Genomic DNA, 15,595 nt, shown 5'->3' with positions numbered 1-15,595 from the left:
TTTATTACTGTAGCATCTTCACAGCCGAACTGTATGCTGTCATGAAAGCACTTAGGTATCCAACCAACAGAAGCAAAAATCTTGCAATCTGCACTGACTCGCTATCCTCCATACTATCAATCAAGAACTTTTACTCCCAAAACCCACTAATTCAAAATATCCACAATAAATGTTCTAACTATTGTTAGATAAGAACGCATCGGTTAGCATTATTTGGACTCCATCGCACGTGGGTATTACAGGACACGAAAACGACGATCAAGCGGCCAAATTGGCATCCCATTCTAAGGCAGGCCGCACATCAAAGAAACATGAAACGTAAATTACGTTTCATGGAAATAAAACAGTGCTAAACAAATATACGTCCGGCCATTTATGAAACTCTCCGAAAATAAAAATGTGTCATGAGCATGAATCACACTCGTTTCATTGGTAGGCGGACTTTGAGATTTGTTTAGCAGTGTTTTAGTTTCATGAAACATGTTTTTCGTTTCATGTTTCATGTTTTTCGTTTCAAGTTTCTTTGGTGTGCGGCTTGGCTAAGATTCCAATGGAGAGTTTACAACTTGGTGTAGATTTACAACATACAGTAAATAAAATGTGCTTGAGAGTCTGGCAAAACCTCTGGTCTGGAACAGAACAAACTCAAAATTCCATTGTTGGCTACAGGCTCACAACAAATATATAATATTATAGATTTCTTGTCAGATACACACACAGTCCTATAAGATTTGTACGCGGGAGTGAAATTTTTTATGATTTATGTTCAGATTTGCATCCTTTTATCATAAATGTTATATCAGTTTATCAGAAATCCATCATTGTTTTTGTTAAATTATTATTGTTGTATTGTGTTATTTATTGTATTAGTATATTGATTGTGGGGATTTTGAGACGCCACTGTATCGATAAACATTGCAAATTATTTGCTCCGCTATTTTCTCCGTATTTCGGATAGTAACGAGCTTTTTAATTTACAAAAGTGTTTTAGGGAAAAAGTTAATATTAATACTTAACAGTGAGAGTGTTAGTGAACAAATAAACCATCGAATAAGGACGAAAAGATAACAAATTGTGGGAATATAAGGTGTTGTGACGTCGATTGGTAGAAATTACCCATCCGCAAGGTTGAATTGTGGGTAATTTTTGGCGCCGGTCGATAGGCAACACATTTTACACTAGACCTGTACAGTAATTTGCATACATATTCCAAAGGCCTCATTTGCGAGTATATTTAGCACCAATTGATAGACAACATATTATACATTAGACACTAGGAATTCTGGCGCTGGGTGACTGATAATCCACAAAAACAACTAAACAACTAATCGATACCCAACAAAATAAAAAGTAAACAATCAGATTTTTATCTACATAATTGTTGATAAATAAATTCACAAATTAATATAATCCTTAAAAATGGCCAGTGGTGGAGGTGGAGCAATTAAGAAGACGGGACCGGCAAGAGTGGAGTATGAAAGCAGCAGCGAAGAGAACGGGAATAAGAGAAGTAGGGATGGGTACGATGCGGAAGATTTATTCAGAAAAAGCAAGGTAACGAGGAGAACTCCGACTAAGAGTGATAACCAAAATGAACAGATGATACAAATGATGCAGACAATTATGTCAAGAAATGAAGATATGATGATTGAACTAAAAAACTTGCGCAGAGAGCAACAAGAAACCTTGGATTGCGTCAGACAGCTGGAGAAAAAGAATAAGGAGTTAGAAAAACGACTCAATGAAGCAAATGACAGAATAGAACGAATTGAGAAGGATAAAAGAAAAAAGAACATAATAATTAAAGGATTAACTCTCGATAGCAATGATAACAGGTCTACTAAACAAAAACTAGAACAGTTTATTGAAGCAAATCTGCAAATAAAGGTTAAACTGAGGGAAGGAAATAAAATTGGTGATAAATCATTTCTGGCAGAAATGGAAAATATGACGGATAAAATCTCGGTATTAAGGAACAAAAGTAAACTTAGAAACATAACAGGACAAGGAGTATATATAGAGTCTGACATGACAAAAATGGAAAGAGAGATACAGGCTATAATTAGGAAAATAGCGAAGGAGGAAAAAGATAAGGGTAATACAACAAAAATAGGGTATATGAAGCTAAATATTAATGGAAAAGATATGAAATGGGATAAGGATAATGGTAAACTGACAGAGAGCACACAGAACAGCCAGAGAGGACTCCCAAAAAACTAAAAAGGAATGCAGAAACGACTACAAAAAGTATAACGACTAAAGCAACGGACAAGTACATGAGATTGGAAAATGATAATACGAAGTATAAACAAGATAACGAGGCAAAACAAAACCATAAGTCAGAAAAGCCAAGAGATCAAAAGTCTGACTACGTAGAGAATGATGAAAAAGGTAAAGAAATGGGTGAAGAAAAAAGAAGAGTGGAAAAAGGGAAAAAAGAGAAAATAAGAATGGCAACATGGAATGTACGCGGCACCTATGAGGAAGGAGCCATGAAGGAATTAGTAAAAGAAGTAGAGAGATATAAATTGGATATTGTAGCGGTACAAGAAACAAAACAATTGAGGTCAGAAATATCGGAATTAGAAAATGTGGTTTTTTTCAAAAGTGGAGGAGCAGATAGGATGTTGGGAACAGGTTTTATTATAAGAAAAGGTCTAAAAGAAAAGATTATGAGTTTTAATCCCATATCGGAGAGGATGTGTTATATACGAATAAAAGGGGAAAAAAGAAATATAAGCATTTTAAATGTACACGCCCCTACCGAAGAAAAAGATGAAGAGATAAAAGACATATATTATGAAAAAATGGAGATGGAATATGAAAAGATACCGAAACATGACGTCAAAATTATAATGGGAGATGTAAATGCAAAAGTGGGGAAAGAGGCAATCTACAGAAATACAGTAGGAAAGCATAGCAAACACGACGAGTCAAATGACAACGGACAGAGACTGATAAGTTTTGCAATGGAAAAAAATATGGTGGTAAGAAGTACACAGCTACAGCGGAAAGAGATACATAAGGGTACGTGGACATCTCCGGACGGAAAAACCGTTAACCAAATTGATCATGTAATGATAGAAAAACGACACGCGGAATTTATTACAAATGTCAGAAGTATGAGAGGAGCAGACTGCAGTTCAGACCATTTTTTAGTAAAAATTGAATGTAAAAGTAAAGTAGAAGAAAAAATAGTTGTAAAAAAGGATGCAAAAAGAACAAAATCATACGAAGTAGCTGAACTGAAAAAAGAAACAACCAGGCAAAATTATCAAGAAGAAATAGAAAAAATGTTTTTGGAAACAAAGAATGAAGCCACAGATGTAGAAGAAAGATGGGAACAAATAAAACACATTACAAAAGAAGTAAGCAGAAAATTGATACCCAGAATTAAAAAACAGACAAGAACTAAGGAGTGGTTTGATAGGGAGTGTGCAGAGCTGTCAGAAGAGAAGAAAAAGTTAAGAATACGTATGTTGACCAACCCTAACGACAAAAACAGAGAAGAGTATAACCACGTACGAAAACAGTTAAAGAAAAGTTGCAGGAAGAAAAAGAGAGAATCCAATGAAAAAAAGTTGCAGGAGATAGAAGAAAAATTTAAAAACAATGAAATAAGATCATTTTATCAAGAGGTAAAAAAAGTAGAAAAAGGTTACCAAAGCAAAACAAGCTACATAAAGACCAGAGAAGGAGAGCTAGTAAGTGAGCCGGGAAAAGTTATGAAAGAATGGAAAATGTATTTCGAAACGTTACTAAACAGTGATGATGAAGATCAGGGAGAGGACGAAGACAGAACAGAGGGTGCAGATATAAGAATAGCCGAACCATCCAAAGACGAAGTGCAAAGAGTTGTAAGCAAATTGAAAAACAATAAAAGTCCAGGGCCAAACGAAATAAGTGCAGAAATGCTGAAAGCAGGGGGAAGAAAACTACTGGAAAAGGTGTATGAACTGATAGAACTTACATGGAAAGAAGAAAAGATGCCTGAAGAGTGGGCCAAAGCCTGGATAATCCCATTACATAAAAAAGGGGATGCAACGATGTTGCAGAATTACAGGGGTATTGCTTTGCTGGACGTGTGCTATAAGATATTTGCTAGGATTGTAAGAGAAAGATTAGAGGTATACGCAGAGAAACTAATAGGAGAATACCAAGCAGGCTTTAGAAACAATAGATCGACGACAGAGCAAATATTTAACATAAAAGAAATCCAAACAAGCTGCTACGAACATAAAATGGTTTTATATGCACTATTCATAGATTTTAAGCAGGCCTATGACAAAATTAATAGGAAAAAAATGTATGAAGCCCTACGGCAAATGGAAATACCAGAAAAGCTAATCAAGTTAATAAGAATTACCTTAAATATGACATCTAACGAAATAGTGTGGAACAGTCACAAATCGGAAGAGTTTATAGTCAAAAAAGGACTTAGACAAGGTGACCCTCTATCAACTGTGTTATTTAACCTAGTTTTGGAAACAATTGTAAGGAACAGCAGAATAGAAACACAAGAAACGATCTACCGTAACGAACATCAATGCATGGCCTACGCCGACGACCTTACACTGCTAGCAAAAAGTAATACCGAATTAAAGAAAATCATGAGAAGATTAGTCAGAGAGGCAAAAAAATTCGGCCTAGAAATAAATGAAGAAAAGACGAAGTATATGGTGCTAGGCAACACAGAAAGAGAACCTGTAGATATGCTAAAGTTAACAGCGTTCGATGGAAAAGAATATAAATTTAAACGAGTAAATCACTTTACATATCTAGGTGCCATTATAGATGAAAAAGGACACGAGCAAAACGAACTAAAGCACAGGATAGCTAAAGGTAACCGAAAGGTCGGCAGTTTAAAAAAATTATTAAAGTCAAATTACGTATCAAGAAAGACGAAAATTAGAATATACCAAACTGTAATAAGAGCAACAGTCACCTACGGATGTGAAACATGGGTACTAAACAAAACAGAAGAAGAAATGATAGAGAGATGGGAACGCAAGGTACTGAGGACTATTTTCGGGGGAAAAAATACGGCAGATGGTTGGCAAAGAAGAACTAATGAAGAATTAAAGATGCTTTACAAGGAACCAACTATAACAAGATACACAAAGGCACAAAGAATCAGGTGGGCAGGTCATGTCGAGAGGATGGATAGGTCAAGAATGCCAAAGAAGATACTATTAAGAAAACCAGTTGGGACAAGGAGACGAGGTAGACCAAGAAAAAGATGGCACGAAAAGTTTCAAGAAGATATAGGATCGATGGAAATTACAGACTGGAAAGAGAAAGCGAAAAACAGGATACAGTGGAGAAACATAGTGCAGCAATTTTTACATAGTCATTAAATCAAATTATATAATAAATATAAGACATTAGTATATATTGTTATTTGTATTATGTAAAATTGTTATTGTTAAGTTGTAAAGCCCTAGGCCTCCAAGGTCTGTAGAGCATGTTAAATAAATAAATATTGATTGTGTTTAATTTTATAATTATGTTTTATAATTGATTGTTAATTTTGTATTAGGGATAGGATTGTATATTCTTTATTGCAACTGGCTGAATGACTAACGTCTATGCCATTAAATAAAAAAAAATCCCAGAATACATGCCTTAAAAATATCAGCACTTTGTAGAAGGGACAAAGTTGTCATAATAAGACTAAGAATTGGACATTGCCGTCTTAGAATAGAATAGAAATATGCTTTATTGTCACTGAAAATTATACAATTTGATGGACAAAGCGGACATAGAGCCACAAAAAATATATATAACAATAACAAATACAATTTTCTGAAATTAGATAAATCGTCAATAAAAAAAATATAAACAAGTTAAAAAAGTGAAGCAGAAAACAAAACCAATATATTGCAAAATTACTATAAATTGCAAAATTGAACATACAACATATCATAAAACACAAACAAAGGAACTAATAAGTTTAAGCTGCTGTATGTCACACCCAAATATAGACAAAAAATAAACTTTAGTTACTTGTAGGTACATTACTGTAATTTCTTAGTTAGTCATAGTCAAGAAACTCTTCTACTGAATAATATGGTCTTTTAGATAAATGAGCTTTTGTCATTTTACGGAACTTTGGAAAGGATGTTGCAGATTTAAGTTGTAAAGGGAGATGGTTGTATAGTTTTTTTGCAGAATATAGTATAGATTTCTTTACTAACTCGTCTCAGAAGACGGGATCGGTAAATAGACATCAAAAGTTGAATTTATGGTGAAGTAGTCATGATGAGGCCTTGCTGGAAAGACATGCAGGTATTTACGAATTAAGCAAACAGTTTCTTTTTTTTAGTGAATTTGATGGCCTTGGCCGAGCCAATAAGCCAGACATTAACAGTTTCTAAAATATACAGAGATGGAAGGGTTAAAATTTCGTGATCTTTAAAGTAATTTCTGCAATGGGTTGTTCTTCTACACATGACACATGGTTACCTGATGAGTCAGGGAAATCCTCCTTGGTATCATACCTGCAATACTCGTGTCACCGTCGGCCACCTGTCAAAACCGGCCACCCGAACTATCCGGCCAGTTTCAAAGTTCCCCAAACCAAAATTTGTGGACTACAAAACCTGGTATTAGCAGCCACCTTTTTATATCGGCCAATAGTTCTGTCATTTTTAGTGACCGTTATTGGCAGGTTTTACGTAGTGGAGTGCCAGTTATACACGAACACTTGAAGACAACATAAACTGGATGAAGACCAAACCGCCACTCTTAGTGATAATAGTAACTTTAATAATGTGATAATGTTTCTCAAAGACTCTCGGTTATACTACGCCATATAAATATTGTTTTTTATCATTTTACTGATATTGTAATATCTTTTTAAAATTATTATTATTTATTTTGCTCAACAGGCCATGTAGGCCCTGGGCGTGAAAAACGCACAATTACATTTTTTTACTATACATATCTACAATATACAATATTAATTTGTAATTTGTATATATAGCTCTCATTTTACAATTCATGGCACATTGTTCTGTTACAATTTCTCTTGCGCTCTTCTTACCACTCCTCTCCATTCTCTTCTGTCTAATACCTGGTTTCTCCAGTTATCTATTTTTAATTCACGTAACTCTGCTTGTACGCTGTCAAACTATCTTTTACGGGGTCTTCCTTTCCTTGTTTTCCCTACTCGTTTCCTGTTCAATATCATCCGGGTCATTCTATCTTTTTAAACATACTTACTGTAAACCTTACTTTTGTAACCGTGTCAATGGCCTGCGTTGCTGAGACACGTAAATTTATATATAAAAAAATAAAATACAAACAAAATATGATTTCAAAATTGTCATTTAAAATATACAAAATACAGGGGCGGCCCGTCGGGGTAGGCAAGGTAGGCGCCGCCTACCCTCTTCAAATGTAGTACAATAATATAAATTATTAATATAAATTACTTATTTCAAAATTGTAATTTATAAATTTTGACACAATACCTACAATAAAATAGCAAAAATTATCCAAATTATTTGTAAAAATATCCAAAAAAATTTCTCCGTAGTTATAATTATTGTACGCTCCTTGTAGTATCAATAGTACTGTATAAGATTCTATATTCTTCCTGGGTCAGGCACTTCAAAACGTAGCCTGAAATAGAACGACGCCAATACCGAATTGACGTGCGATCTCTCTCTGTTTACGCGAGCAGACCTGCTGCAGGTCTGCTGCAGGTCTCGCGTATTCTACGATTTTGAAAGGGCGCATAGGCACAGAGTCTTATAGTCGGACCTCCAAAATTTTATCAGTTGCTTCTCTTGTGTCTTGTGAAACTGTTTTAAATAATTTGGCTGTTATTAGTAGGTTAAGTATTGAATAAAACTAAGTAGGACAAATTAAATTTGTTTATGAAAACTGAATAATAAACAGGTAAATTTGAGATCGGTCTATTGAAGGGCATTTTAATTTTATATTAATTTAGTAATAATTCACTAACGACAAATAAATCTGTGAATAGTTATTTGTCAGTCGTCCATTATATTTTATAGATATACATAGATATAAGTGTTATTAGAATTTATAGATAATTAAAAATTTAAAGCGAGGTTAATTGTTAACTTATCAATTTATTCGAAGAGTAAATTATTATTTGATACAAAAATAAAATAAGTAATATTTGACGTTGTTGAAACGTAGGTGTGTTAGTTTTATTGGTGGAAAAACTTTAGTCATCGAATATGAATATTTTAAACGATGTAATATGCAGTTTGATCGAGACGCCAAAATCAAGAAAGGTCAGAAATTATTTCAATGGGCCGGCCTTTACAAAATTTAACAATTTTATCCACAGATAAGACAAAAGACAATCAACCATTTTCGAGATCGTTTAAAACAATATGGTATGAAAATCATAAATGGCTAAGCGGAAGTTATTTTAAAAATTCACTTTTCTGTTGGCCTTGTCTGTTGCTCTCAAATTTGAAGCAAAATGTTTGGGTGAGTCAGGGATATTCAGATTTGAAAAATTTATCAGCTAGTGTAAAAAAACATGAATCTTCGAAAGAACATTTAAACAATTGCTTAAGGTTTAAAACGGTTAGAAAAAAATAAACAAACTATTGACAGTGCTTTAGCTGGACAAATTTCTCTATCTAATAAGATATATAATGAAGAAGTTGAAAAAGATTGAAGAAGTTGAAGAAATTGATGTTACAATTCTGTTAGTAAAACAAGAACCTGCATTTCGCGGTCGTGATGAGAGCCATAATTCTTCAAACATGGGTAATTTTAAAGAAATTTTTAATTTAGTAGTTAAACGCGATCAGGAAATCCAGGATCATGTTAAAAAATAGAAGGTGTGTTCACGGGTTTGTCAAAAACAATACAAAATGATTTAATAGATTGCCTTGCCGATTACGTAAAAAATGAAATTTCAACAGAAATTAATGAAAGTCAATTTTTTTCTATACTAGCGGACGATACTACTGATATAACCGAAAAATCACACTGTACTTTAACAATCCGTTTTGTTAAAAAAGTTGGTCAGGTAACAAAAAGATTTTTAGGGTTTTTTGATGTTAGCGAGAATAGATCTGCAGACGCTCTATATAGTTTAATTTCAAACGTGCTTGAGCCATATGATTACAAAAATAAATAAATTGTTCAATTTTACGATGGTGCAAGTGTAATGGCTGGCTCTTTAAACGGATTACAATCAAAAATTAAAGTAGATGCTCCAAAAGCAATTTTTACACATTGTTGCGCTCATAGATTACATTTAGTATTGCAAGACGGCTCAAAATGTATTACAAATTGTAGGATATTTTTTGTCGCCTACCCGAAGTATATGTGTAGCCTACCCGCATACTGAGGTCGCGAGCCGCCACTGCAAAATAATGTCAATTAGAATCTGTAAAATTTAGGGCCGGTTGTTCGAACGCTAATCAACGATGATCATTATCAAATATTTAATTACTATCAAAACTGTCAATGTCAACTTTGATTGGGTTGCTGAAAACATAATTATTGATTACAATTATGAAATTAGTTAATCAATTATGTTAATAATTGTTATGTTCATTGATTCACTGATCTCATAATTATAATCAATTATGTTTTCAGCAACCCAACCAAAGTTGACATTGACAGTTGTGACAGTAATTAAATATTTGATAGTGATCATTGTTGATTAGCGTTCGAACAACCGGCCCTTAGTTGTATAATTTAAGGGCAATTACAACTAACTAATAAACGTGTATACAAGTGGTACAACACACCAGTACTTAGTTAAACAAAACCTATAAGTACATACTGAAGGAAAAATATTCTAATTTTATAAGTGAAAATCTCTGAAATTGTTCGTGCCTTTTGTCAGACACAAATGAGTATATTGTGTATTTGTACATTTGTCATGTTAATAGAATGAGAACGCCCAGTTTTTGCACGTAGTAGCTTCTTTTTTATTACCTTCTGGAAGGCTATCGACGTTAAAAAACTGAACTGATGATGTGGGTATACTTTCTTGTATTCTTTTTAATGTGAGCTCCACACTCTCGCCGAAGTCGAACGAGGTTCAATAAGTACGAGAGTGTAGACGGCCACCTTGTGCAACTTTGCCTCGCTTCGTTCTACTTCCGTTTTCTATCGGTCTGGCGCGTCCGAGTCAAAGGGATCTTTGTCGGTATCGCACCGCTTGAATGTGTTCCTCGCGAAGTAGAACGAGTGTGTAGAGAGGTACTTCGGACTTCGGTCAACTTTGGCGGGTGAACCGCTTGGATTCACATGAAATTTGGGATATACATAGCTACCATATCGAAGAAAAAAGTGATAGTGTGCCTATGTGTGCTTTTTCTCTGAGGGTGAGTTTTACCGTTCTCAGGGTGAAAAATATACGTTCAAAATAAATCCGGAATTGGATAAACTGACTAATTCTAAGCAACTTTTGTTCTGTAGAGTTTTTTTCACTAATCCAGTACTTTTCAAGTAAATATGTTCATTTTTCAAAAACAAAAAACACGTTTTTAGACGTTTTTTGCAAATAATTCAAAAAGTAAGTATTTTATCGAAAAAGACATTCTTAGCAAAAACATAGCCTATAAAAAAGTAAAACAAAGGTGTACCCATGAGGTCGCTAGGCCTAGTCGCAGCAGAGTTATAGCTAATGAAAAATAGTTTAAATTTCAAATAGAATAATTCAACTTGAAATAACCAAAAAATTAAGCACTTTTTGGCGAAAACTCATTTCAACTTTTTTAAAGTGTTTAAAAAAACTTTATTTCTGTTTTCCTAGAAAAAGTTTCTAGCATCAAATGTAAGCACGTTACGCTCAAAACAATGTTAGTCTCTTTTGTTTTGCCAAAAAAATCGTGGAAATCACCCCCTAATTAGCAACTTAAATGAAATGAATCGTTACCGCTTCACAAGTTGCTTTACTGGTGTACATATGTATTGTTTATATGATCTGTAAGTTTCCTCGATGTTCTTATTTTTTGAAAACGGTTCGGTTCTAATTTAGAGGTTTTGCAATATTTTACCCTTAGCGAACGTACTATTATAACAGCGCATCATTTTAATCAGAATCTATACAGGGTGTTTGGTAAAGAATGGGCCATAGCTTAACCTCAGGTTCCTGAGGTTAAAATAGGCCGATTTAAGCTAACTTACCTTAGTACAAAGTTTATAATAACCGAGATACAGGGTGTCAAAGTTTAACTTTTTTTTTATTTATTATTGAATATTTCCTGGCAGGTATGAGATAACAACATAAAATTTGGTATGTGAGGGTTTTTGGGTCGAGAAAACTAAATTCCCTACCAAAAATGATGTATTGCCCAGAGGGCGCCACATACGCCTTTCAGCACTCATTTATTACGTTCAATTTTTTTTATCCCTCACTCTGTATAATTTTAACATTAAAATTTTTATTCTCCTACTAGTTTTACTTAAAAAAGGTATACCTTTTTCATCTCCCTAAACTCATTCGTTTTCGAGATAAACGCATTTTAAATCTGCGATACACCATCATTTTTAGCATAATATCATTGTATGTAGTTCCACCCGAAAAATAACTTAAAACCATAATAATTGTGCCAGTTCTCAAATTTATGTCATTGCATCGCAAATTCCATTTGAAGAAATTTGCGATACATTTTTGGATCATTTTATGGTTTTAAGTTATTTTTCGGGTGTAACTACAATGATATTATGCTAAAAATGATGGTGTATCGCAGATTTAAAATGCGTTTATCTCGAAAACGGTTGAGTTTAGGGAGATGAAAGAAGTATACCTTATTTAAGTAAAACTAATAGGAGAATAAAAATTTTAATGTCAAAATTATACAGAGTGAGGGATAAAAAAAATTGAACGTAATAAATGAGTGCTGAAAGGCGTATGTGGCGCCCTCTGGGCAATACATAATTTTTGGTAGGGAATTTAGTTTTCTCGACCCAAAAAACCACCACATACCAAATTTGATGTTGTTATCTCATACCTGTCAGGAAATATTCAATAATAAATAAAAAAAAAGTTTAATTTTGACACCCTGTATCTCGGTTATTATAAACTTTGTACTAAGGTAAGTTAGCTTAAATCGGCCTATTTTAACCTCGGGAAGCTGAGGTTAAGCTATGGCCCATTCTTTACCAAACACCCTGTATAGGCAGATCCGTTTTGATAAGGAAATTTATCATAATATAATACTACTTACTTATATCATAAATTTTAGTAATAAATAAAGGTCAAAATAAAATGCTTCAAATAATTACTGCATTCTAGTTTTTTGTGTCAATCCGTAATCAATGCTAGTTTAAAATAATCCCATCTAACAACATGTCGACATAGCTGTCCATTAATAATAACTAATAGTTTTTGTATCCGCTTGATACGCGAACACAAGTAAATGACTCCTCGATAGCAGGACTAAGTGCTTGCACGTTCATATTCTAATTGCTAATTACATATAATTTATCAAGCAGTTAATAACATTCTCGGTACCTATTAAATACTGAGATATTGTACATGCCGCGTCGATTCGAATAAGATAAATCTGTGACTGATTTTTTTTGTCTTAAAAAGAATTTGAGGATCCAGTTCAACTCAACTTTTAGGTACAGACCAATGAAAGAACACAAACAAAAAATTATAAACAATGATGAAAATACAAAAAGTAAAGAGGAGACCATGGAAATACAAAAGAAATAAACTAAGTTTTCAATCTAATAGCACATAAAATAACCCCAAAAATATTACTCTACATCCCACCAGATTGAAAACAATGGGAACCTTCTCTGGTTATACCTCCGAGGCTTCTACAATTTGCAAGCCATAACGGATGCTGAGACTAAGGAAGATGAGGGAATTTTACAATTTATAATTCACGTCCCATCTGCTCAGCGCTGTAAAGTTTCAACGAGAATGGTTTCCTTAGTACTCCAATCAGAGTAAACATGTAAATCAAAAATGCATAACCATTTTCAATTACGTTGCAACACGTAACTACAGCCGCATCATATTCTAGTTCAATCAGAGAGTGCAACAAGCACCTCTACCGGTTTCGAAACTTATTAGTCTCTCATCAGGAGGCACATAAGCTGCTCTCTCTGACCCAACCAGGACAAACCCCGGCGTGCAGTTACGCATTGCAACGAACGAAATGGCAGGGATGCCCTAGCGGCAACTGCTAGCAAAAGACTAAGTTTTCAATCTAATAGCACATAAAATAACACCAACAATATCACTCTATATCATATCCCACCAGATTGAAAACAATGGGAACCTCCTCTGGTTACACCTCCGAGGCTTCTAAATTGTTTACAATCTGGTGGGATGTAGGGTATAGTGATGAGCAAAACAAGAACAAGACCAAGACCAGGCTAGTCTTGGTCTTGGTCTTGGTCTTGCACTAGCCGGTCTTGTTCTTGGTCTTGGTCTTGCTGCAAGAGTCTTGCTTGTCTTGCTTTTTTTGGTAGTAATAATTTGAACCAAACAATTTCGAATAAAATGTACATTGAAATAAATAAAGATGTGAAGAATGAAACTATATTTTTTGCTTTAAAATTTTAACAAAATGTAGAATGTAGTTTCAAACGGATACCAATTTTAACATTATACATTCACCTAATGACCTAATTATTTCTCTCTATATAAAGAGATTAGAGTTAGAGTATATTTTTATAATGGTAATGTTTATCAGTAGGAAAAACCTGCATTTACAACCCTTGTTGCAATTGCCGGCCTTCGGTTTTGTCACGTTGTGTTTTGTATGCTGTCGATACCTGCCGCCTGCCTTCAGACCACGTCTTGAGTCTGGATTATTGTTTATTGCCCCTGTATTTTAATAAAATGTTAAAGAAAAAGAGCTTCTTAAAGGTGCCACAAATGGTCGAAGACCTTCAATTCACGGATTTTACGAAAAGGGAAAACGGTTTATAGTTGTTAACAGATAATGATCTGCTCCTTTCACTCGAACACCGTAGTATTTATCCTACGAGGCCACGAGGGTCAAATTTAAGAACATAAATTAAATTTTTTTAAGAGAACACAAAAATCAAATATGTATTTTTGAAGTTATTCTTCTTTACGGGCGTAATGACGGTGAATTTTTATATGGTAAAAATTTGCGACCGGGCGCATGCGCATTATAACTTTGTTCTGATTGGATGTTCAAATGACATGACAAAAATTATCCAATATGGCAGCTGTGGCACAGCTGTGGGACTGTGGTTTGGTTATAATGTATGGTTGTTGCGTTTTAAAATTTGTAGGAAGAGAAACAACAAACAAAAAGTTAGTTAATGGTTATACTGCCTTTTTAAATAGTTTTCATATTATATTTTTGGACTTATTTACATAGAAGAGATGATTGTTGCATGCTAATGTGAAAGCCCATCAAACTGTGACTAGTATGAGTGCCGCAGATCTCGCTGATTCAAAGCTAAAGAATCTTACACTGGTAAGTGTTTTATAAATAGTTGATCAAATTTTGTTATGATATTTGAACATAGCCACTTTGCACGATGCAAGTGATTGCGAAATTTATTAGTCGTTATACGGGCTCCGATACCTACCTATTTGAACCTACCAAAATACATAAGTAGTATGTAATACTTTTATTTACATAATTTTATTACCATCAAAATTTCTATCAATATTCCACCTAATATATTGCTTTCTTACTCTATGTTTTGTTGTATTTTTTCAATTCTAAATCATTTCAATTCAAAATCAAAATAATTTGATTTACATAAGTTAAAAATGCCAAAAGTTTAATCCGTTTAGTTAGTCGATCTTCGCACATAATGACAAACTGTCTCTGTGGCGAAGCTTTTAATGCGAGTGAACCCCAATACAACGCAAATACCAGCCGCGTGGTAAGTTGGTTCGAATCCCAATAGAAACTTTTATTTTTTTATTTTTTTTATACATTTTATGATTGTAAGTATATTTATTATATAATTTTATTTTCAGAAAATACGTATTTAGTTAAAAATTTTTCCGACAATTAATGTTCAGAAATCATTTGTGGCATTTTTAATGTGTTTGTGTGTGTTTTATTCTATTATTATTTTAATTTTTGACACTGTTTTAATAAAAATGTTTGAGAAGTAGTAAGTATAAATTAGTTTAATATTTAAATAAAATATAAATAAAAAGTATATTAATTTCGTTTGTAATCATATAATCAGATAATAGAAGTATAACTTCTTACGTGCGTACAAAGTACACACACATTCTTTTTACTCTATTTAATCATTATTTAATATAATTAACTTTTTTTATAAACTAACTAAAACATACTTTTTAGTAAATACGTACATATTTACCATACCTATTTATAGACCTAATACTATAACATAATAACTAAACCTAATGGGGCGTTATAAACGCTTAATTCTGTAATTTCTTATCTTGCAGTTCTTTAATTTTATTTAAACTACATTGCTCTCGTAACACGAGTTATTCGCACTTTTTATTTTCACATATTTTTGGATTGAATACCCACTATGACATTTAAAAAGTTGAAAATATTCAGATGTGGGTAGTAAAAACTAGAATTTAAAACACACTGAAATGATGCGCATGCATTTCAAGTGCGGCACATACTATTTGTACTACTGGCCC

The sequence above is a fragment of the Diabrotica virgifera genome, chromosome 3 (assembly GCF_917563875.1).
Source record: "Diabrotica virgifera virgifera chromosome 3, PGI_DIABVI_V3a".
NCBI classification, from domain to species: Eukaryota; Metazoa; Arthropoda; class Insecta; order Coleoptera; family Chrysomelidae; genus Diabrotica; species Diabrotica virgifera.
Note: the sequence above shows the minus strand (reverse complement) of the source record.